The 22,874-nt window shown below is 42.0% G+C and overlaps 1 long non-coding RNA gene across 1 annotated transcript; it reads right to left on the minus strand.

Moving 5' to 3' along the window:
- Nucleotides 1–3,053: 3,053 nt before the first annotated feature.
- Nucleotides 3,054–20,233, minus strand: LOC123738975 (uncharacterized). Its single transcript, XR_006767582.1, has 3 exons — nt 18,949–20,233; nt 3,813–4,263; nt 3,054–3,270 (listed from the first exon to the last, which is right to left on the minus strand). It is a non-coding gene; the product is annotated as an uncharacterized lncRNA (long non-coding RNA).
- Between the last annotated feature and the right edge of the window lie 2,641 nt (nt 20,234–22,874).

The raw sequence follows: 22,874 nt of genomic DNA on the forward strand, positions 1-22,874 counted from the left end.
TTTGAGGGCAACCATTTTGAGAAACCATGCTGACTTTTTGAAGAAGAGTTTGGGGTGAGGTCAAATGTGCTCTGAAGGTATGTTTGTTACATTATCTGTATCAATGCTGATATACAGTACCAGTCAAAAGTTTGGACACACCTACTCATTCAAGGGTTGACTATTTTCTACATAGTAGAATAATTGTGAAGACATCAACACTATAATATATGGAATATGTGGAATCATGTAGTAATCAAAAAAGTGTTAAACATATCAACATATATTTTAGATTTGAGATTCTTCAAAGTAGCCACCCTTTGCCTTGATGACAGCTTTGCACACTCTTGGCATTCTCTCAACCAGCTTCACCTGGAATGCTTTTCCAAGGAGTTCCCACATATGCTGAGCACTGCTTTTCCTTCACTCTGTGGTCCAACTCATCCCAAACCATCTCAATTGGGTTGAGGTCGGGTGATTGTGGAGGCCAGGTCATCTGATGCAGCACTCCATCACTCTCCTTCTTGGTCAAATGGTTCTTACACAGCCTGGAGGTGTGCTGGGTCATTGTCCTGTTGAAAAACAAATGATAGTCCCACTAAGCGCAAAACCAGATGCGATGGCGTATTGCTGCAGAATGATGTGGTAGCCATGCAGGTTAAGTGTGCCTTGAATTCAAAATAAATCACTGACAGTGTCACCAGCAAAGCACCCCAACACCATCACATGCTGAGATCATCCTTTCCACCTTCTCTGCATCTCACAAATACACGGCAGTTGGAACCAAAAATCTAAATTTGGAGTCATCAGACCGAAGGGCAGATTTCCATCGGTCTAATGTCCATTGCTCGTGTTTCTTGGCCCAAGCAAGTCTCTTCTTATTATTGGTGTCTTTTAGTAGTGGTTTCTTTGCAGCAATTAGAAAAAATGAAGGCATGATTCACACAATCTCCTCTGAAGAGTTGATTTGTCTGTTATTTGTACTCTGTGAAGCATTTATTTGGGCTGCAATTTCTGAGGCGGTAACTCTAATGAACTTATCCTCTGCAGCAGAGGTAACTCTGGGTGTTCCTTTCCTATGGCGGTCCTCATGAGAGCCAGTTTCATCATAGCGCTTGATGGTTTTTGCAACTGCACTTTAAGAAACGCTTAAAGTTCTTGAAATGTTCCACATTGACTGACCTTTATGTCCTAAAGTAATGATGGACTGTCATTTCTCTTTGCTTATTTGAAATGTTCTTGCCATAATATGGACTTGGTCTTTTACCAAATAGCACTATCTTCTGTATATCTTCTATACCTTGTCACAACACAACTGATTGGCTCAAATGCATCAAGAAGGAAAGAAATTCCACAAATTCACATTTAACAAGGCACACCTGTTAATTGAATTGCATTCCAGGTGACTACCTTATGAAGCTGGTTGAGAGAATGCCAAGAGTGTGCAAAGCTGTCGACAAGGCAAAGGGTGGCTACTTTGAAGAATCTAAAATCTTTGTTTAACACTTTTCTGGTTACTACATGATTCCATATGTGTTATTTCATAGTTTTGATGTCTTCACTATTATTCTACAATGTAGAAAATAGGCAAAATAAACAAAAACCCTGGAATGAGTAGATGTGTCCAAACCTTTGACTGGTACTGTATGTGTGACAATATAAAACATGTTCTATTGTTCTGTGCTGCCACTGCAATAGTGGATTTATTTTTTAGTTGGCTGCAGACTATTTTGTGTTTGGAGAGGCATTGGTAGTGGAACCAGTAGTGACTCAGACCTCCATTAAGGTGATTGTTTATTATGTTGTGCGTTTTATATTTCAGTGAAATATTTACTCTTTATTTATAGTGTCCAACAAGCAAACCTAAACCTCTAAGCTTAATAACTTAAAAAAAAATGATATCTGCCTTTCTACTGTTTCCCTTCAATGGGCATAGTAGAACCTGTCATTATTATATTACTTATGTCTAGATGTTACATATCCCTACAAAGTTTGCTGTCACTTATACAGATATAACAGTAGGTACAGTTATTCTAACAGTAATGTTCCATATAGGGCAGGGATGTGCAACTTTGATGGGGAAGGGGGCCACACACTTTCTGAACTCATCATGAGGGGCTACAATCACTTGCAGGTCTGCATACCCACATCCATATCCACACATGCAGTCAGAGCTGGCCCTACCCCTTTGGGGGCCTTAAGTTGCAAATTTTATTGTCTGATTGCTGACATTCTGTTTACCTGTCTAGAAGCGAGAGTGTGCCATGTGAGTGCTCGGTTGGGGAATCCATCTTTTAATTAAATTGGAGGGGATGGGGTTAGCATCAAACGATTGGATTTAATACTTTCTTGTGCACTGCTCAGCGACGCAAACAATAACGTTTCCATCAGAAACGATTACGGATACCATCCAACACGGGACACATGCTGCTAAAACATGTACAACAACGGGTAGGGCATTTCTCGCAAGCTCTATGGAATGCCCTTAGATCCGGCTTATTGATAAATTAAATCATAATAAAGGTGTCTAGATATGGGCTAGATGTTGCATGCCTATCACATTTAGGAATGAATTTGAACTAGTTGCCTCATTTAACACTTACTGATGGAGTATGCCACACTTTCATGATCGTAAAACAGAGATTGAAATCTGATTTCAGAGAAGGAGAATCTGCACAGTGGCATTTCCCTGCATGTGGATATGATGTTATGACATATCACCTTTCCCAGCAGTGCGGTGAGGCTGGTGGTTGAGCCCTCTACTGTCTGAGAGCCTGGAGGATGATACGTCAGACAGAGAAAGCGGGACTGGCGAGGTATGGCCTAGCCTAGGCTCAGGTCCCTTCCAAGATACATTCAAGTGTTTGGATTCTATTCAAAATGATCTATTGCCGGGTTTCCCAAAACTCAGTCCTGGGGTCTCCCTGGGGTACACGTTTTGGTTTTTGCCCTATCACCACAGGCGTATCAAAATAATCAAGCCTTGATTATTTGAATCAGCTGTGTAGTACTAGGGCAAAAACCAAAACGTGTACCCCAGGGAGACCCCAGGACTGAGTTTTGGAAAACCCTGGTCTATTGTATATCCTATTGGCAGGCCATGTATATCATGATGATGATGATGTTATGACTACTCTCTGTCTTGGAGGGGGCAAAAATGAACAAAACGTTTGCATGGGACATGTTAAAACATGTTTTGAGGTTGGAAACATGTTTAAACCCGTCTTGTGGTTAGCTTACCGGAGATGTGTCTGCTGTGGGTTTTGGAGCTGAAACTATTTCTGGCAGAGGCTGGGGGAGGGAGATAGGACAATCGTCATGATATTTCCGCTCAGTAACTATGTTGTAAGTAACAACATTTGCCTGAGAAAAACATTTGTATTCTACTCTTGGCTATATGAAACAGTATTAATATGATACACACAGTGATCATTCAGTAGCACACACCCAGCCCTTTCATATTGGAGAACAGGGTTCTGCTGTCACCAGTACTAAACCACACATAGTGATGCGTTTCCCCCACCAGCTGTGATGCTACTGAAACCACTTCAGAGGCTTGTACTCAACAGGTGCAACAGGCAGGTGTTACCACAGCTACAATACACCGCTCTATTGACACACATTGATCCAACTTCAAGATCTCATCTTATTTTTACACAAAGTGAGCTACAATACATATGTCAGATTTAATTCAACTTGATTTCACTAACTATGTCCCTCCCTAAGTCGTGATGGTCAGGGGCTCTTTTTCAATAAAAAACTAGCAACAGCATTGCATAGTTAACACACCAGAGAGTGTGTAAGTGTGTGTCTATGCAGGTTAGCAGTCTTACCAGTGCGTGTGGCCTGGTGATGACGAGGAGGGTGATGGAGACCACGTGGCTGACGGTGAGGAGACCGACCCAGAGAAGGAGTCCACTGACCAGGCGCCGCTGGCTCCCCTGGGCCCCCGGGCTAAGATGGTGGCAGTTCTCTGAAACCTCACAGCGATCCATCGACTGCTGCGGCATCATCAATCTGCAGCGTCCGGCCGTGGGGGGAGAGAGGCTCGGGTAGAGCAACCTCAGTCCCCTGAGATGCAGCAGAGGGAGTGCAGGAAGAGAGAGAGATGGAGCCGCTGTGTGTGTTTGTCCTCTTGGCTTCCTCTGCCGTGAAACCTCAGAACACTGCTGTGTGTGTTGCGTTTGTATCCGACGAGGACGTCTTTATGTCTGTGTTCTGCTCTGTGTTCCTCTGTAGCTGTCCAGGACAGGAGGCGGGTCGGGCTGGTACTTTCCTGAGTGACTGAAGGAAAACAAAGAGACTAGATAACTCTTCACGTACGGGACTGGCCCTCCTACTATTCACACTACTCTCATAGAGAAAGAGGAACACCACTCACAACCAATGAGAAAACGAGGGGCGTGATAAACATTGACCTTTAAGTGAGAATGAGTCATTCACATCCTTCCCCTAAATAGATTTTACAATGTGATTTGTCAGCTACTACTATAAATCGAACCAATAGATTTTGATAGTGTTTTGGCACTGTTCAATGTGAGTCCATTCACTTTTCTGATGTGTCAGTACGTAATTTGTTTTCTTTTTCTATTCTCTTCCTCTTTCTCTTTCTATGCAAAAGTACTGTAGTAAAATACAGGTCAAGTCAACATATTCAAACCCCACTCTACAGCACATTAATATGATAACATGTCACAAGGTTGTGTTTCAAATGTTTGCATCTCTAAAATCTCCCAGTCTCAGCTGCATGCCAGGCTGTGCTGTGCACCTCTTATGGTTTCACTTTGGTTACTTGTGGCTGACCTGGGGAAAGTCTCCGGACCGCACAACAGGGTTAAGGTGTCAATCTTGGTATTTGAGTATACTGACCTGGTTAGTGATGACAAAGGCCAAAACAACACCTACACATATGATGATTAGATGGACATTATGGAACAAAACACTTCCCTAAGTGAAAGTTGGATACTACTATCAGTTTCTAATGTTGTTTAGGTTGTAATGGAAATAACTGACCTTTCCTTTCTTATGGCATTTGAGCAATAGGCTTTGTAATATACTAGTACACAGGAATGCGGGTAAAATAACCATGTTCATCTGATGTAATGGGTCAAGTGTAAAGTACAGATGACGACATGTAGTAATTAGTAATTAGATGCGCCCTCAGGCACTACAGGTAAGTATGTGCATGTCATCTCCCTTTCTTTGGATCATTTGTTTCTCAAAACAATGTTCTTTCAACTCAGTGTTTCACATTGCAAACAATATGCAAACAAACGTTGCTTTTTTTTCTTGGTAATATAGACATCACAATAGTGATTGTCACATTGTTATTATTAATGTCTTGTCAATGTCTTTATTTTTTCTTCTATTTTTCGTTTTTGTTTGTTTTTCAACAGTCTCTGTTTGAACTATAAACACTGACAGAATTGGCATTCTGATAGGTCTTCCATAACGAGTTGAATTCACTGGTGTGTCAGTGTTTACATTGTTGCTTTACATTGTTTGCTTTGGTGTTGTTGGTGCTGGAGAACACACAGGTGAGTCATTTTCTTCCAGGCTGACACTTGTTTCAGGTTCTCTTTCTACTGGATAAGGTAAGTCCATTATGGTTTCTGAGTGTTTCTCTGGGTGTGTTGTTTCATGTGTTTTTTAACAGGTGTCTCCGGTTCCTTCAGTTGATTCTCTCATTTTGTGTTTGTACTATGTATGACCTTGGCTGGTCATGTTTTCCAATTAAAATTGCTGGTTGCCATTTGTTGTCTTGTCTGTTCCTGACTCGTTCTCCTTCCTTCATGACCAAAAGCTTACCTGTGCTTTGGTCAATGTAGTGTTTTGTCTCTGTTGTCTGCTTGTGAGCCTGCTCCTGATATGCTGATAGAGTCCTGGATTGAACAATCTCTCTGACTTCAAAATCTTTGTCTGCAGCCTCCTTCCCATCAGTAGGTGTGCAGGTGAGAGACATACTCCATCCAGGGGTGTTTCTTTACTCAATGAGAGCTAAGTATTCACTATGTAACAGCCTTATTCTAAAATTGATTAAATAGTTTTTCCTCATCAATCTACACACAATACCCCATAATGACAAAGAAAATCAAATCAAATCTTTTTGGAAATCAAATGAAAAACTGAAATCACATTTACTTAAGTATTCAGACCATTTACTCAGTACTTTGTTGAAGCACCTTTGGCAGCGATTACAGCCTTGAGTCTTCTTGGGTATGATGCTACAAGCTTGGCACACCTGTATTTTGGGAGTTTCACCCATTCTTCTCTGCAGAACATCTCAAGCTCTGTCAGGTTGGATCGGGAGCGTCGCTGCACAGCTATTTTCAGGTCTCTGCAGAGACGTTCAATCGGATTCAAGTACAGGCTCTGGCTGGGCCACTCAAGGACATTCGAGACTTTTCCCGAAGCCACTCCTGCGTTGTCTTGGCTGTGTGCTTAGTGTATTTGTCCTTTTGGAAGGTGAACCTTCGCCCCAGTCTGAGGTCCTGAGCGCTCCGGAGCAGGTTTTCATCAAGGATCTCTCTCTACTTTGCTCCGTTCATCTTTTCCTCAACCTTGACTAGTCTCCCAGTCCCTGCTGCTGAAAATCATCCCCACAGCATGATGCTGCCACCACCATGCTTCACCGTAGAGATGGTGGCAGGTTTCCTCCAGTGAGGAGGATACCTTCGCTCCGTGACACTTGGCATTCAGGCCAAAGAGTTCCATCTTGGTTTCATCAGACCAGAGAATCTTGTTTCTCATGGTCTGAGTCATTTAGTTGCCTTTTGGCAAACACCAAGTGGGCTGTCGTGTGCCTTTTACTGAGGAGTGGCTTCCGTCTGGCCACTCTACCATAAATGCCTGATTAGTGGAGTGCTGAAGAGATGGTTGTCCTTCTGGAAGGTTCTCCCATCTCCAGAGAGGAACTCTGGAGCTCATTCAGAGTGACCATCAGGTTCTTTGTCACCTCCCTGACCAAGGCCCTCCTCCCCGATTGCTCAGTCTGGCCAGGCGGCCAGGTCTAGGAAGAGTCTTGGTGGTTCCAAACTTCTTCCATTTAAGAATGGAGGCTACTGTGTTCTTGAGGACCTTCGATGCTGCAGAATTGTTTTGGTACCCTTCCCCAGACCTGTGCCTCGACACAATCCTGTCTCTGAGTTCTACAGAAAATTCCTTCGACCTCATTGCTTGGTTTTTGCTTTGACATGCACTGTCAACCTTGAGACCATATATAGGCAGGTGTGCCATTTCCAAATCATGTCCAATCAATTGAATTTACCACAGGTGGACTTGAATCCAGTTGTAGAAACATCTCAAGGATGATCAATGGAAACAGGATGCACCTGAGATCAATTTCGTTTGTTATGTAAATAAGGTATTTCTGTTTTAGTTTTTTATACATTTGCAAGAATTTCTAAAAACATGTTTTCGATTTGTCATTATGGGGTATTGTGTCTAGATAAAACTAATACAATTTAGAATAAGGCTGTAACGTAACAAAATGTGGAAAATGTCAAGGGGTCTGAATATTTTCCAAATGCACTGTATGTGGGGCGGCAGGTAGCCTAGTGGTTAGAGCGTTGGGCCAGTAACGAAAGGTTGCTAGATCGAATCCCCGAGCTGACAAGGTAAAAATGTGTTGTTCTGCCCCTGAACAAGGCAGTTAACCCACTGTTCCTAGGCTGTCATTGTAAATAAGAATTTGTTCTTAACTGACTTGCCTAGTTAAAGGTTGTTTTTTTTTGTTGCTTTTTATAACAGGTTCTTCAGTCTGAACTACTCTCTCAGCTTGGCCGTTTGACTGTGGAAATCTAGGGCTCGACATGACATGTCTGAACTCTCAGCTGGTAGAAAACTCTTGACTCACAAGACATTTCTTGACTCGCAAGCTGTCTTCCATTGTTGGGGCACAAAATGTTGAGCACCCCATGCCTTGCAAAGATCGACTGTAGTGCTGTAATTGTGTGTTTACTTGCTGTGCCCCTAAACTTGGAGATTTCTGGGTATTTTGTAGTAATTCACACATAGTAGAAATTCTGTGTCATTGTAATGGAAGAGGTCCACTCTAACTTTGGCCCAAGCTCTCTCTTATATTGGATGGGACATGAGCGGCTGTTTGGTTGTTGTTTTTGTGTTTGTTGCAGACTGCACATTTTGTTACATCTTCAATCTGTTTTGCCATGCCTGGCCAGAACAGAACTTCCCTTCCTCTTTCCTTACATTTTACAATTGCCATGTGTGCTTCATGGATTTTTCAGATTTCTTCTCATTTTCTGTGGGACAACACATTTTAACTTTTGAACAGCAGTCCATCTGAGTATTTCAAGTCCTCTCTGAAAGTGCAGTGGTGCTGTATTTTCTTTGCAACTTTCCCTCTTGTGTCTGGCCATCATTTTTTAACTGTTTCTGTGACCAGTTTTTACTCTCCATCTTCTGCTGTTGCTGTTTTGAATTGCTGCAGTTTCTCCTCTGAAACAGGAGGTTTTTGATCGATGTAGTTTACATCCAGCTCACCATCGAGCAATTTCTCTCTCTAATCCTTCAGGTATGCTCGGCTCAGTGCATCAGCGACGTGTATCTCCTTTCCTGGTTTGTCTGTCACATGTAGACTGTATCTCTGTAGTCTCATCAGCATTCTCTGCAGTCTGGCTGGTACTTTCTGGAGCGACTTCTTTGAAGATTGTTTCCAAGGGTTTGTGGTCTGACTCCACCTGGATCTGATTTTCATACAGGTGTCATGACGTTGCCCTCTTTGGACACTGCGAGCACCATCCCCCGACCTCTATACTTCTGACACCAGGCTCTGTAAGAGCGGTCGTAAATTCCTACGAGGAGACCCTCTCCTCATGGCCCCAGTATAGAGAGAACAAAGGAGTTCTTCCACCTCACAGAACTGGAGAACCGAACGACATTTATGTTCTGGAGAAGGTATAAAAGATCGGCAAAGAATCCAGCAACGAACTGGTCCGTTTGGTACAATTTTGTGAAACTCATGAGAGCCAATACGGCCACATTACCATAATCATGTTTATAGAAGAGTCTCAGGTATGAGACTTACATCTAAATGGTTGTATAAAATGAATGAATAAGGATGGAACTGTTTGTGAAATTGTGAAATGTGATTTTGGACTGTTTAATGAAGGAAACTCCAATTCCCTTTGGAGTCTTAACTAAATCAGAGGACTGCCCATGAGCACAGTTATGGTCTGGCGTCATGGGACAGGCCCTTTTCTGCTCTTCTGAATAAAACCCCCACCGAGGTTTTCTATCACCAGACCGAGCTTACCTCAATTACGAGGTGGCTAAAGGTTGGAGACCATGCATTTCTCTTGATGAACTTTTAACCATACCACGTGGTTAAACTCTTAGACTATCGATACCGACAGAATAAGAACAAGTCTTTGATATTAATTACTAGTCTGCAGCTAGGAATTCGGTATCATTGAACGCGAAGACCGACAACCGCCGAAACATCTCTCCTATAATGACATTAATGAATGTCACTCTGAACTACCCATTCTAACCACGACAGAGAGCGAGAGAGGGCGGACAAACTCCAACAGAAACAAACTTTTCAACAGAGATCCCGACGACACACTGAGCGTAAATATGTATATATTTTGATTGCAATTGTTCCCGAATGAGCGAGCGTTCATGTGCAAAGGATTAGTATTTCAATTGTTATAATTATCAACTCTGTAGTGCCTTCTCAGCTGACCCCACTCCCCTTTTGTCTAACAAGCCGTCATGTCGGTTTAGCCCACTAGGGCACATTCTCCTATCATTTCCTTATAAACATATCTACTGTTTGTTATGCATTTCTGTGAATGACTTAGTTAGTAAATAAATTATTTTAAGACAATTGATGTATGGATGACTCATAGTGAAGACTGGGTTCGTGCAGATAACCAACAATTTATGACATTTGGAATGAGACTGGCGTGAGGTAAATAATAATTCATTAATTCGAAGACTAATAGATGAGATATTAAAATATCTGAAAGTTATATTAGGAAAATTATAACTTTGTAATCTGAATATTTTCCTTGGTGCCTCGACTTCGTAGTTAATTACAGTTACATGATTAATCAGGTTAATCGCGTAATAATAATAACAGAGTTATTTGATAAATATGTCTTCAGTTTTAATGATGCCAACGACACGACACAGGTTTTGTTGAAATTTCTTGCAGCCATACACTATCGCCGTTAGCTCTTTTTCAATTTGAGTGTATCTCTTTTGACAGTCTGTGAGTGATCTTGACCTGTATGCGATTGGCTGACCATCTTGCAGGATCACAGCTCCCAAGCCTTCTGAGCTTGCATCCACAGATAGTCCGTTTTTTTACATCATAGTACTTTAACACTGGCGCATTGCTGACAAGCTAATCAAATGGCTATTTGCATTGCCCCCCCCCATTTACGCTGCTGCTACTCTGTTTATTATATATGCATAGTCACTTTAACTCTACCTACATGTACATATTACCTCGACTAACTGGTGCCCCCGCACAGTGACTCTGTACCGGTACCCTCTGAATATAGCCTCGCTACTGGTGCATCTTGTTCTATCACTTGAAATTCCAGTTCAAACACTTTCTCTTTGTACTTGAATTTATTAGGGATCCCCATAAGCTGCTGTCAAGGGAGCAGCTACTCTTCCTGGGGTCCAAACACATTAAGGTACTTAAATCACACATAAAACAAAAGATAAAACAGTACATCATATAACATTATTACACCACTACATATCTACAATACAAAATGTATAAAACCACCGTACAACAACATTACAATGTACGTGTGTGTATTGTGCATGCGTCTTCACAGTCCCCGCTGTTCCATAAGATGATTTTTATCTTTTTTTGTTATCTTATTCTACTGCTTGCATCAGTTACCTGACGTGGAATAGAGTTCCATGTACTTTAGTCATGGCTCTATGTAGTACTATGCGCCTCCCATAGTTTGGGCTTGACTAGGGGATTGGGAAGAAACTTGTGGGGTATGCATGGATGTCCGAGCTGTGTGTAAGTAATTTAAACAGACACCTCGGTGCATTCAGCATGTCAACACTTCCAAAAACAAGTAGTGATAAAAAATCTGTTCTCCACTTTTGAGCCATGGGAGATTTACATGCACATTATTAATGTTAGCGCTCCGGCGTACATGTAATGGCCACCCATGCTGCCCTGTTCTGAGCCATTTGTAATTTTCCAAGGTCCCTCTTTGTGGCACCTGACTACATGACTGAACTGTAGTCCAGGTGTAACAAAACTAGAACCTTCCTTGTTGATAGTGAATGCAGAGTAGCGCTCTATTATTGACAGACGTCTCCCCATCTTAGCTACTGTTGTTTTGACCATGACCGTTTACAATCCAGGGTTACTCCAAGAAGTTTAGTCACCAACTTTGTTCAATTTCCACATTATTTATTACGAGATTTTGTGAATTATTTGTCCCAAATATAATGCTTTTAGTTTTTGAAATATGAGTAAGAGTAAGAAGGGTAAGGGGCCTAGACAGCTGCCCAGGGGAATTCCTGATTTTACCTGGATTATGTTGGAGAGGCTTCCATTAAAGAACACCCTCTGTGTTCTGTTAGACAGGTAACTCTTTATCCACAATATAGCAGGGGGAGTAAAGCCATAATACAAGTTTTTCCAGCAGCAGACTGTCAACAGCCGCAGTGAAATCTAACAAAATAGCTCCTACAATCTTTTTATTATCAATTTCTCTGAGCCAATCATCAGTCATCTGTGTAAGTGCTGTGCTTGTTGAATGCCTTCCTTATAGGCATGTTGAAAGTCTGTTAGTTTGTTTACAGTAAAAAAGCATCGTATCTGGTCAAACAGGCTGATTGGTCGGCTATTTGAGCCATTAAAGGGGGCTTTACTATTCTTGGGTAGACCACAATTTCTTCACCTCTTCCACACTAACTTTATGGATTTCAAAATTACAATGCTTGTCTTTCATAATTTGATCAGTTATACTTGGATGTATAGTATCAGTGTTTGTTTCTGGCATGTCATGCCTAAATTTGCTAATCTTGCCAATGAAAAAGATCATTAAAGTAATTGGCAATATCACTGGGTTTTGTGATGAATGAGCCATCTGATTCAATGAATGATGGAGCTGAGTTTGCCTTTTTCACCAAAATGTAATTTAAGATGCTCCAAAGTGTTTTGTCATTGTTTATATAATTAATCTTTGTTTAATAGTATAGTTTCTTCAATCCAAGCGCGGCCCACGCTTGGATTGCGTCCTACCTGACAGGTCGCTCCTACCAGGTGGCGTGGCGAGAATCTGTCTCCGCACCACGTGCTCTCACCACTGGTGTCCCCCAGGGCTCTGTTCTAGGCCCTCTCCTCTTCTCGCTATACACCAAGTCACTTGGCTCTGTCATATCCTCACATGGCCTCTCCTATCATTGCTATGCAGACGAGACACAATTAATCTTCTCCTTTCCCCCTTCTGATAACCAGGTGGCGAATCGCATCTCTGCATGTCTGGCAGACATATCAGTGTGGATGACGGATCACCACCTCAAGCTGAACCTCGGCAAGACGGAGCTGCTCTTCCTCCCGGGGAAGGACTGCCCTTTCCATGATCTCGCCATCACGGTTGACAACTCCATTGTGTCCTCCTCCCAGAGTGCTAAGAACCTTGGCGTGACCCTGGACAACACCCTGTCGTTCTCCACTAACATCAAGGCGGTGACCCGATCCTGTAGGTCCATGCTCTACAACATTCGCAGAGTACGACCCTGCCTCACACAGGAAGCGGCACAGGTCCTAATCCAGGCACTTGTCATCTCCCGTCTGGATTACTGCAACTCGCTGTTGGCTGGGCTCCCTGCCTGTGCCATTAAACCCCTACAACTCATCCAGAACGCCGCAGCCCGTCTGGTGTTCAACCTTCCCAAGTTCTCTCACGTCACCCCGCTCCTCCGCTCTCTCCACTGGCTTCCAGTTGAAGCTCGCTTCGCTACAAGACCATGGTGCTTGCCTCACGGAGCTGTGAGGGGAACATTGTAGAATAATAGTGAAGACATCAAAACTATGAAATAACACATATGGAATCATGTAGTAACCAAAAATGTGTTATAAAATACCCTTTGCCTTGATGACAGTTTGCGCGCTGTTGGAATTCTCTCAACCAGCTTCACCTGGAATAGTTTTCCAACAGTCTTGAAGGAGTTCCCACATATGCTGAGCACTTGTTGGCTGCTTTTCCTTCACACTGCGGTCCGACTCATCCCAAACCATCTCAATTGGGTTGAGGTCAGGTGATTATGGAGGCCAGGTCATCTGATGCAGCACTCCATCATCCGTTCACCTACTCTGCATCTCACAAAGACACAGCGGTTGGAACCAAAAATCAAACATTTGAACTCATCAGACCAAAGGGCAGATTTCCACCGGTCTAATGTCCACTGCCAGTGTTTCTTGGCCAAAACAAGTCTCTTCGTCTTATTGGTATCCTTCAGTAGTGGTTTCTTTGCAGCAATTCGACTATGAAGGCCTGATTCACTCAGTCTCCTCTGAACAGTTGATGTTGAAATGTGTCTGTTACTTGAACTCTGTGAAGCATTTATTTGGGCTGCATTTTCTGAGGCTGGTAACTGTAATTAACTTATCCTCTGCAGCAGAGGTAACTAGGTCTTCCTTTCCTGTGGCGGTCCTCAAGAGAGCCAGTTTCATCATAGCGCTTGATGATTTGTGCGACTGCAATTTTCCGTATTGACTGACCTTCATGTCTTAAAGTAATGATGGACTGTCATTACTCTTTGCTTATTTGAGCTGTTCTTGCCATACTATGGACATGGTATTTTTTTACCAAATAGGGCTATCTTCTGTATACCACCCCTACCTTGTCACAACACAACTGATTGGCTCAAACGCATTATGAAGAAAATAAATTCCACAAATTAACTTTTAACAATGAACACCTGTTAATTGAAATGCATTCCAGGTGACTACCTCATGAAGCTGGTTGATTGAATGCCAAGAGTGTGCAAAGCTATCAAGGCAAAGGGTGACTACTTTGAAGAATCTCAAATGTTAAACAAATTCAAATATATTTAACACTTTTTTTGGTTACTACATGATTCCATATGTGTTATTTCATAGTTTTGATGTCTTCATTATTATTCTACAATATAGAAAATAGTAAAAAGTAGTAGGTGTAGATGTATCCAAACTTTTGACTTGTACTGTATGTTTTTGCAAACATCTTTTATGTATTTAAAGGTAATCCAAGTAGCAATCATCTCTAGTTCTTCAAAAGTATCTGTAATCTGATCACAATATTTTTGCTGCTAATGTAACTGATTCAATTTTTTTGTAATCAGATTACATGTAATAAGTTACTCCCTAACTCTGGCTGTACTGAGTAGCCTACAATAGATAGGTGTTAGGTGTGTAGTGGTTATCACTAGGGAGTGTCACTGGATGCAATTACAAAACTTTTCGGGGGAAACTAATTTCCCCGCACATTGTGTAGGCTATATCTTTAGTTTTGTTCTCAAACATGTAAGCCTGGTTAGTGAGCTTAACTTTAATCACTGCTAAAGCAGTGGAGGCTGGTGGGAGGAGCTGTAGGAGGACAGGCTCATTGTAATGTCTGGAATGGAATAAATGGAATGGTATCAAACACATCTAACATATGGAAACCACAAATTTGACTCTGTTCCATGTATTCCATTCCAGCCATTCGAATGAGCCTGTCCTCCTATAGCTCCTCACACCAGCCTCCACTGTGTTGCAGGCTTCTCATCGCTCCTGGCCCACCTATCACACAGTAAATTACTTTCTACAGCCATCTAGTGGCCATCAAAATTACTGCTAACTGCTTTAGGCTCTTCTATTGAAGACAGACCGTGGATTTATAACCTTTCTATCTAGTCCACTTGCTGGGGTCCGGAATCATCCCATGACCTTTGAGTCTGACATTTGAACAGAAAAAGTGAAGTAAAGGTAGACCTGCAGGGGCGGATTAACCATCTGGCATTTTGGGCAAATGCCAGATGAGCTGGTAATCTTTTTTGCCTATTGGTCCTGTCTAACATAACTTTTTTTCTTCACCTCTACAGATCAATGGTTGAGGGTTTGAAGCTCTATTCAATAAGACAAGGAGGTAATGACACAGACCTGTCAGCCTAAATAATTTGCTGTTAGTTCCTTATTTTATTTTCATTTCTTTTCTCACTTTTGTTTGATCATCTTTTCCTCTCTCATAATACATGATTGGTCTACAACTGCTTGCACAGGAAACATCAAACTAGGCAGCTATGTTCATGAATCAAACACATTTACTCACATGTAGGCCAATATGTTTCTCAAGTCCCTCACCAGTTGTGGGAAAGGAGTCTGGCGTGCAAGGTCACTTCTTCTCACGTAACATTCACAGCAATGCTACAGTCAGCCGTGGCTAGGAGCCTGATAGCACGCAAGGGTACTTCCTCTCACATAACAGAGAATGTTACGTGATAGGAAGTACCCTTGCACGCCAGGCTCCTTTCCCACAACTGGTGAGGGACTTGAGAAACATATTGGCCTACATGTGAGTAAATGTGTTTGATTCATGAACATAGCTGCCTAGTTTGATGTTTCCTGTGCAAGCAGTTGTAGACCAATCATGTAAAACTACTGCACGAATTTGCAGTTATTTTAACTTGTGTAGTCTGTCTCTAATAAACCTTAATATACAGTTCTGAAAAGAAAGAGGTGACAATTTCTGTACTTCTCACCAGGTGGTGGCACTCTCCTACCTCTTGTACCTGCAACTCCATACTGTGTAAGTAAAAATCTGAGACTGATCAGAGAGTATACATTTGAAGGAATTCTCATCTACAAGACAGTCATAAGATATATGCTAATAACTGTGTTGGGCCTATACAAACCATTTTAGCAGAGACATTCAGGGTTGGAGATGTCCATTGAATAGACGGGTAGGCATAGGGTCTACTGCATGGTCTCCCATTAGGTCTTCACTGACCAGGAAAGTAACTGATGCTAGAGATAAATCCATTTATTTGATCAAAGGAAGGATTAGATATTGTTGGGCAAACGATGACATTTGAAGTGTAAGGCAAAGGGCAACATTTTCTCTCGTTTTAAATTTTTCTAATTTAAGTAGGCCTGGGAAACATAATGGAATCTCTCATTACACACATCTACTCACACATATTTACACTGACACCACAACACAAACTGCATACATCCACACCCACATAGCATGCACCTGCATACTGACACTATACACACAGACGCGCACACACACACACTGCTGCTACTGTCTAATCTAGCTTGTTGTCCAGTCACTTTACCCCTACCTTTATGTACAGTACATACAGTAGCTACATCAATTACCTCGTACCCCTGCATATATATATATATGTATGTATGTGTGTTCTACTCCCTAAATATAGCCATGCTATTTTTATTTGTTATTCACTGTGTATTTATTCCTCGTGTCACTGTTTCTATTTTCTTTTCTTTAACTCCGCATTGTTGGAAAAGGACCCTTAAGTAAACCCTGGGGCGGCAGGGTAGCCTAGTGGTTAGAGCGTTGGGCTAGTAACCGAAAGGTTGCAAATTCGAATCCCCGAGCTGACAAGGTACAAATCTGTCGTTCTGCCCCTGAACAAGGCAGTTAACCCACTGTTCCTAGGCCGTCATTGAAAATAAGAATTTGTTCTAAACTGAATTGCCTAGTTAAATAAAGTTTAAAAAAAAAAAGAAGATAATAATTCACTGTCAGTCTATACCCGTTGTCTAAGAAGCATGTGCCAAATACAATTAATTAATTGTATTGTATTAATTAACTAACCTAATTTAATACACATACCACAGTTCATCAAAGCACACTGAAATAAAAATGTATGCAATTAAATAAACATTTATATATTTCTCTATATTCTTAATTCTCTCTCAATTCTCTCTCAAATATAGTATTGATTCTAGCATAACATAGCTGTTAACAAATAAAACAAACAAACAAAGCTATTAGTGTAAAACAAACAAAAAGTAAGATAATCAAATCAAATTTTATTCGTCACATGCTTCGTAAACAACAGGTGAGAAGTAACAGTGAAATGCTTATTTACGGACCCTTCCCAACAATGCAGAGAGAAAGAAAATAGTGAAATAATAGAAAAGTAAAACACATAATAACAGATACGCAATGAGTAACGATAATTTGGCAATATACAGTACCGAGTCGATGTGCAGGGTACTCGTGCGAGGTAATTGAGGAAGATATGTACTGTACATACAGTGACAGATAGTAAACAGTAGCAGCAGTGTATGAGTTGAGTCAAAGTTAGTGCAAAAAGGGTCAATACAGATAGTCCGGGTAGCTATTTGGTTAACTACTGTATTTAACTAACAAGTGGGGGTGGGTTGTCAGAACTGGAGCAAAGGAGATATAAACATTTTGCAAAACAAACTCCTGGGGGTCTGCCTAGTTTTGGGGAGGGACAAAATGCGAGGGAACAGGAGGACTGAACAGAAAAGAGTCCAACACATGGAGAGGGCATTTGGAATAGTTGAATGAATGACATATGGGCAAGTTTGAAAGTTGAGAGACGTATTGAGCAATGCGTGTTTTGTAAGTTATTCTTTTAAAATATTGATTTAGTTGGTTTTAGGGTAACGTATCATGATGTAACGTGGCTAGCCAGCTACAGTAGTTGAAGACTTTGAACGGAGAACACGATACAGTGGGACAGTGAGCGCTTTAGCTCGCAACACCTCAGTGAACTGAAGCAAGAACACTTCTCTTTCAGTTTATCTTTACTCTTCTTTACGCTGTCGTCGAACTTGTCTTACATTTCACAGATAAGCTTGTTGCTAACGGTTTGATACCTGTCAAGTTTAACTTTTGTGGTCATTGGACATGGTTTTCAATAACAGTTAGCTAGCTAAAGTTAGTCAGCCATCATTAATTTGTATTTTTCAACGTTGGACGGACTGAATGTTCACCTTTGGGATACTTAACGTTACTGTCAGTAAACAGCAACAAGACAACATCAACGTTGTATTTTAAACAAGAGACAATATGCAAAAGTTCAACTCGACACACACGAGTACTCTTCCTCGGGACGATGAGCTTCAGCAGCGTTTAGCCGACAACGGGGGAGCCGGGGAGGCGATGAAGGAAAACGGCGCTGGGAAGAAACACATCCTTGCAGAACCTGCAGACAGTTCACTCTGTACCAAGAGAAAGATGCTGGTCGGCTTGGATGTTTTCTGTCTGTTTGTAGGTAAGAATTATGGTGAACACCCTTTGCACATTATTTCACCCTTTTACCCTTTTTTATTTGACTGAATCTCAACGTAGCAGCATGACATGATTGTCTGCTTTGCATTAATTTAATTCTTAGCCTGTCTCAGTATTTCCATCTTATTTCCGAGGAAATATGCAGAGGTCAATATTATTAACATGAATATAATTAATAGTATGTATGCCACAGGATGGGCAATTATTGCACATAAATCTAGGACGGCTCTCTCACATGTTGTCCAAGTGATGATAGACGACCATTTAATTAAACCCATTACATTTATTAACACAAGTAGTTAAGGAGAAGAACCAACGGCAAAGTGCAACAGGTCTAGCAGTTCAACAGGTCACAATACAAGAATAAGTCCTTTCAAAAGCCAATTCAGCACTTAACCAAAAGGGCAAAAAGGAGTCTGTCTGTATTCCAAGCTAAGCACTGAAGAAAAGCTGGCAGGAGAGTTGTCCCGGGAATTTTTGAGTTCCCATGACAACCATCCATGAGGTTCTCGAGAAAATAATATTAGAATAAAACATGTTGCTACCCCTTCCCTGCTTGTGTTCTAATGCCAAAATTACATTTGTTCATTGTTTGCCTTGCTTCACTACAGCATTATCCCTTGCCAAGTACTGAGTTGAGCACATTCTAGAGCTTTTGAATTGAACCTCCAACTCCTAGTCGCTATACCTCGATACTTACCTTGTAGGCCTACCTATGTTTGTCCTTTGTTGCGTGCATTTCTTTGCTGAAATCCATACCTTTTTTATAAAACGTTAATCAAATACAACCCCAGATGTTTTCCTTGTTGAGATTCAATTGGCATTCGCGGCTGAGTTGCCATCTTAGAGCACCAGCAATGAGGAAACAGTCAGTGGTTGTATTTGATTAACGTTTAATAAAAAAAAAAAACGGATTTCAGCAAACAAAGAAAGGCACGGAACAACAGAGGACAAACATAGGTACATGATAAGGGTTTAAGAATGTTTTTTTTTTTTTTAAGTATCGACATATCGCGAGTCAGAGGTTCATTTAAGGAACTCTAGTCTGCACTCAGTTGAGGTACTTGGCAACAATATCTGTAATGTGTGCAGCAAAGTTATTCTGCCAAATTAGGAGGCTATTATATAATTCAATAAAGCATTGGATAATGGCCCTACAGTTTGAATGCTGATAGGGTTAGCAGTGTTAAGCCATAATGTGGAACATGAGGCAATCTGACAATCACACACAAACACAGAGGGACTATTGGGTTGCTACTTTGTGGTAGTTATCATTGGTTACTCCTCAACTAACATGAGTGAAACACAATTGTGTGCCTAACTACACCCCTGAACTGAAATGGGGTGTCGATCAGCCTCTCTGGTGCTGGCACTATGTGAAAGCAGGGAAGAGTGGTTTGTTTTGAAGTCGTTAACATGACACAAACAGGACTATAAGGCGGAACCCGTCCAGGCAGACAGACAGGTCTGCCAGCGCACCGTTGGCGGTTACGAGCTGCCTGTTGCTTCCCAGACAAACACTGACAGACAGGTTCACTCTCACCGTACAGCCTGTTATTCCTCCTTGCCTGCAGGTATGCTATTGCCTCCTCCTCTGCTAGGTAGCATGCTTGACACTCACCTAAGTGTTTAGGAAGTGGCTGGAAAGTGCCAGACAGAGACTGACTGGCCCAGAGTCAGAAGATGGGAAGGAAATATACTTCTTCAGTTCTTCTTAGCTCCGCCTAATGAGAACACGTGGGCTGGTGTTGACTTTCCTTATCCCTGACTGCTGGTTGCATTTCAACACTAGGATTGACTCAATCACCGGGTTGCATGCTTGAAAGAACATGAGTGAGAGGAAGTGAGAGATTTAGAAAGTGTCTTTTTAAAGTCTCTCAAGACAAAGGGCAGCATGGCATGCTTGCCATTATCTTCCACAATTCACTACCATCATCTCTGGTATCATCCTCTTCCCCCATTCACCACCATCACCTCTGGTATCATCCTCTTCCCCATTCACCACCATCACCTCTATCGTCATCTTCCCCATTCAACACCATCATCTCTGGTATCGTCATCTTCCCCCATTCACCACCATCATCTCTGGTATCGTCATCTTCCCCCATTCACCACCATCATCTCTGGTATCGTCATCTTCCCCATTCACCACCATCATCTCTGGTATCATCCTCTTCCCCCATTCACCACCATCACCTCTGGTATCATCCTCTTCCCCCATTCACCACCATCACCTCTGGTATCATCCTCTTCCCCCATTCACCACCATCACCTCTGGTATCATCCTCTTCCCCCATTCACCACCATCACCTCTGGTATCATCCCCTTCCCCCATTCACCACCATCACCTCTGGTATCATCATCTTCCCCCATTCACCACCATCACCTCTGGTATCATCATCTTCCCCCATTCACCACCATCACCTCTGGTATCATCATCTTCCCCCATTCACCACCATCACCTCTGGTATCACCCTCTTCTGGCATCAGCCTTGTTAATTTAGTAGGAAGTAGGCAGTAGGAAGTTCTCTCATCCATTTATATGCAGATAATACAGTCTTATACTCAGCTGGCCCCTCCCCGGATTTTGTGTTAAATGCTCTACAACAAAGCTTTCTTAGTGTCCAACAAGCTTTCTCTACCCTTACCTTGTTCTGAACACCTCCAAAACAAAGGTAATGTGGTTGGGGAAGAGGAATGCCCCTCTTCCCACAGGGGTTATGACTACCTCTGAGGGTTTAGAGCTTGAGGTAGTCACCTCATACAAGTACTTGGGAGTATGGCTAGACAGTACACTGTCCTTCTCTCAGCACATATCAAATCTGCAGGTTAAAGTTAAGTCTAGACTTGGTTTCCTCTATCGTAATCGCTCCTCTTTCACCCCAGCTGCCAAACTAACCCTGATTCAAATGACCACTACCCATACTAGATTACGGATACATAGTTTATAGATCAGCAGGTAAGGGTGCTCTCGAGCGGCTAGATGTTCTTTACCATTCGGCTTTGCCACCAATGCTCCTTATAGGACACATCACTGCCACTCTATACTCTAAACTGTTCATCTATGTATACCCGATGCAAGACCCACTGGTTGATGCTTATTTATAAAACCCTCTGAGGCCTCACTCCCCCCTATCTGAGATATCTACAGCAGCCCTCATCCTCCACATACAACACCCGTTCTGCCAGTCACATTCTGTTAAAGGTCCCCAAAGCACACACATCCCTGGGTCGCTCCTCTTTTGAGTTCGCTGCAGCTAGCGGCTGGAACGAGCTGCAACAAACACTCAAACTGGACCGTTTTATCTCAATCTCTTCATTCAAAGACTCAATCATGGACAATCTTACTGACAGTTGTGACTGCTTTGTGTGATGTATTGTTGTTTCTTCTACCTTCTTTCCCTTTGTGCTGTTGTCTGTGCCCAATAATGTTTGTACCATGTTTTGTGCTGCTACCATGTTGTGTTGCTACCATGCTGTGTTGTCATGTGTTGCTGCCTTGCTATGTTGTTGTCTTAGGTCTCTCTTTATGTAGTTTTGTGTTGTCTCTCTTGTCGTAATGTTTGTCTTATATTCATATGTTATTTATTTTTATTTCTTTATTTAAAAAATCCCAGCCCCCGTCCCTGTAGGAGGTGTTTTGCCTTTTCGTAGGCCGTCATTGTAAATAAGAATTTGTTCTTAAATGACTTGCCTAGTTAAATAAAGGTTAAATTAAATAAATGAAAATTATAATGTACTTTTGGTTCTTTCCTGATAGATATGATTGGCATCACTATCATCAGCTATATTGTGAATTAACAGTATGCCTTGTGTCTAGTTGTCTCTGTCTCAACTCCAACAGTATGTCGTGTCTCTAGTTGTCTCTGTCTCAACTCCAACAGTATGTCGTGTCTCTAGTTGTCTCTGTCTCAACTCCAACAGTATGTCGTGTCTCTAGTTGTCTCTGTCTCAACTCCAACAGTATGCCTTGTCTCTAGTTGTCTCTGTCTCAACTCCAACAGTATGCCGTGTCTCTAGTTGTCTCTGTCTCAACTCCAACAGTATGTCGTGTCTCTAGTTGTCTCTGTCTCAACTCCAACAGTATGTCGTGTCTCTAGTTGTCTCTGTCTCAACTCCAACAGTATTCCTTGTCTCTAGTTGTCTCTGTCTCAACTCCAACAGTATGCCTTGTCTCTAGTTGTCTCTGTCTCAACTCCAACAGTATGTCGTGTCTCTAGTTGTCTCCTCTCCAACAGTATGCCTTGTCTCTAGTTGTCTCTGTCTCAACTCCAACAGTATGTCGTGTCTCTAGTTGTCTCCTCTCCAACAGTATGGCTTGTCTCTAGTTGTCTCTGTCTCAACTCCAACAGTATGTCGTGTCTCTAGTTGTCTCCTCTCCAACAGTATGCCTTGTCTCTAGTTGTCTCTGTCTCAACTCCAACAGTATGTCGTGTCTCTAGTTGTCTCCTCTCCAACAGTATGCCTTGTCTCTAGTTGTCTCCTCTCCAACAGTATGCCTTGTCTCTAGTTGTCTCTGTCTCAACTCCAACAGTATGTCGTGTCTCTAGTTGTCTCCTCTCCAACAGTATGCCTTGTCTCTAGTTGTCTCCTCTCCAACAGTATGCCTTGTCTCTAGTTGTCTCC

Source organism: Salmo salar, unplaced genomic scaffold (assembly GCF_905237065.1).
Source record: "Salmo salar unplaced genomic scaffold, Ssal_v3.1, whole genome shotgun sequence".
Taxonomy (NCBI): Eukaryota; Metazoa; Chordata; class Actinopteri; order Salmoniformes; family Salmonidae; genus Salmo; species Salmo salar.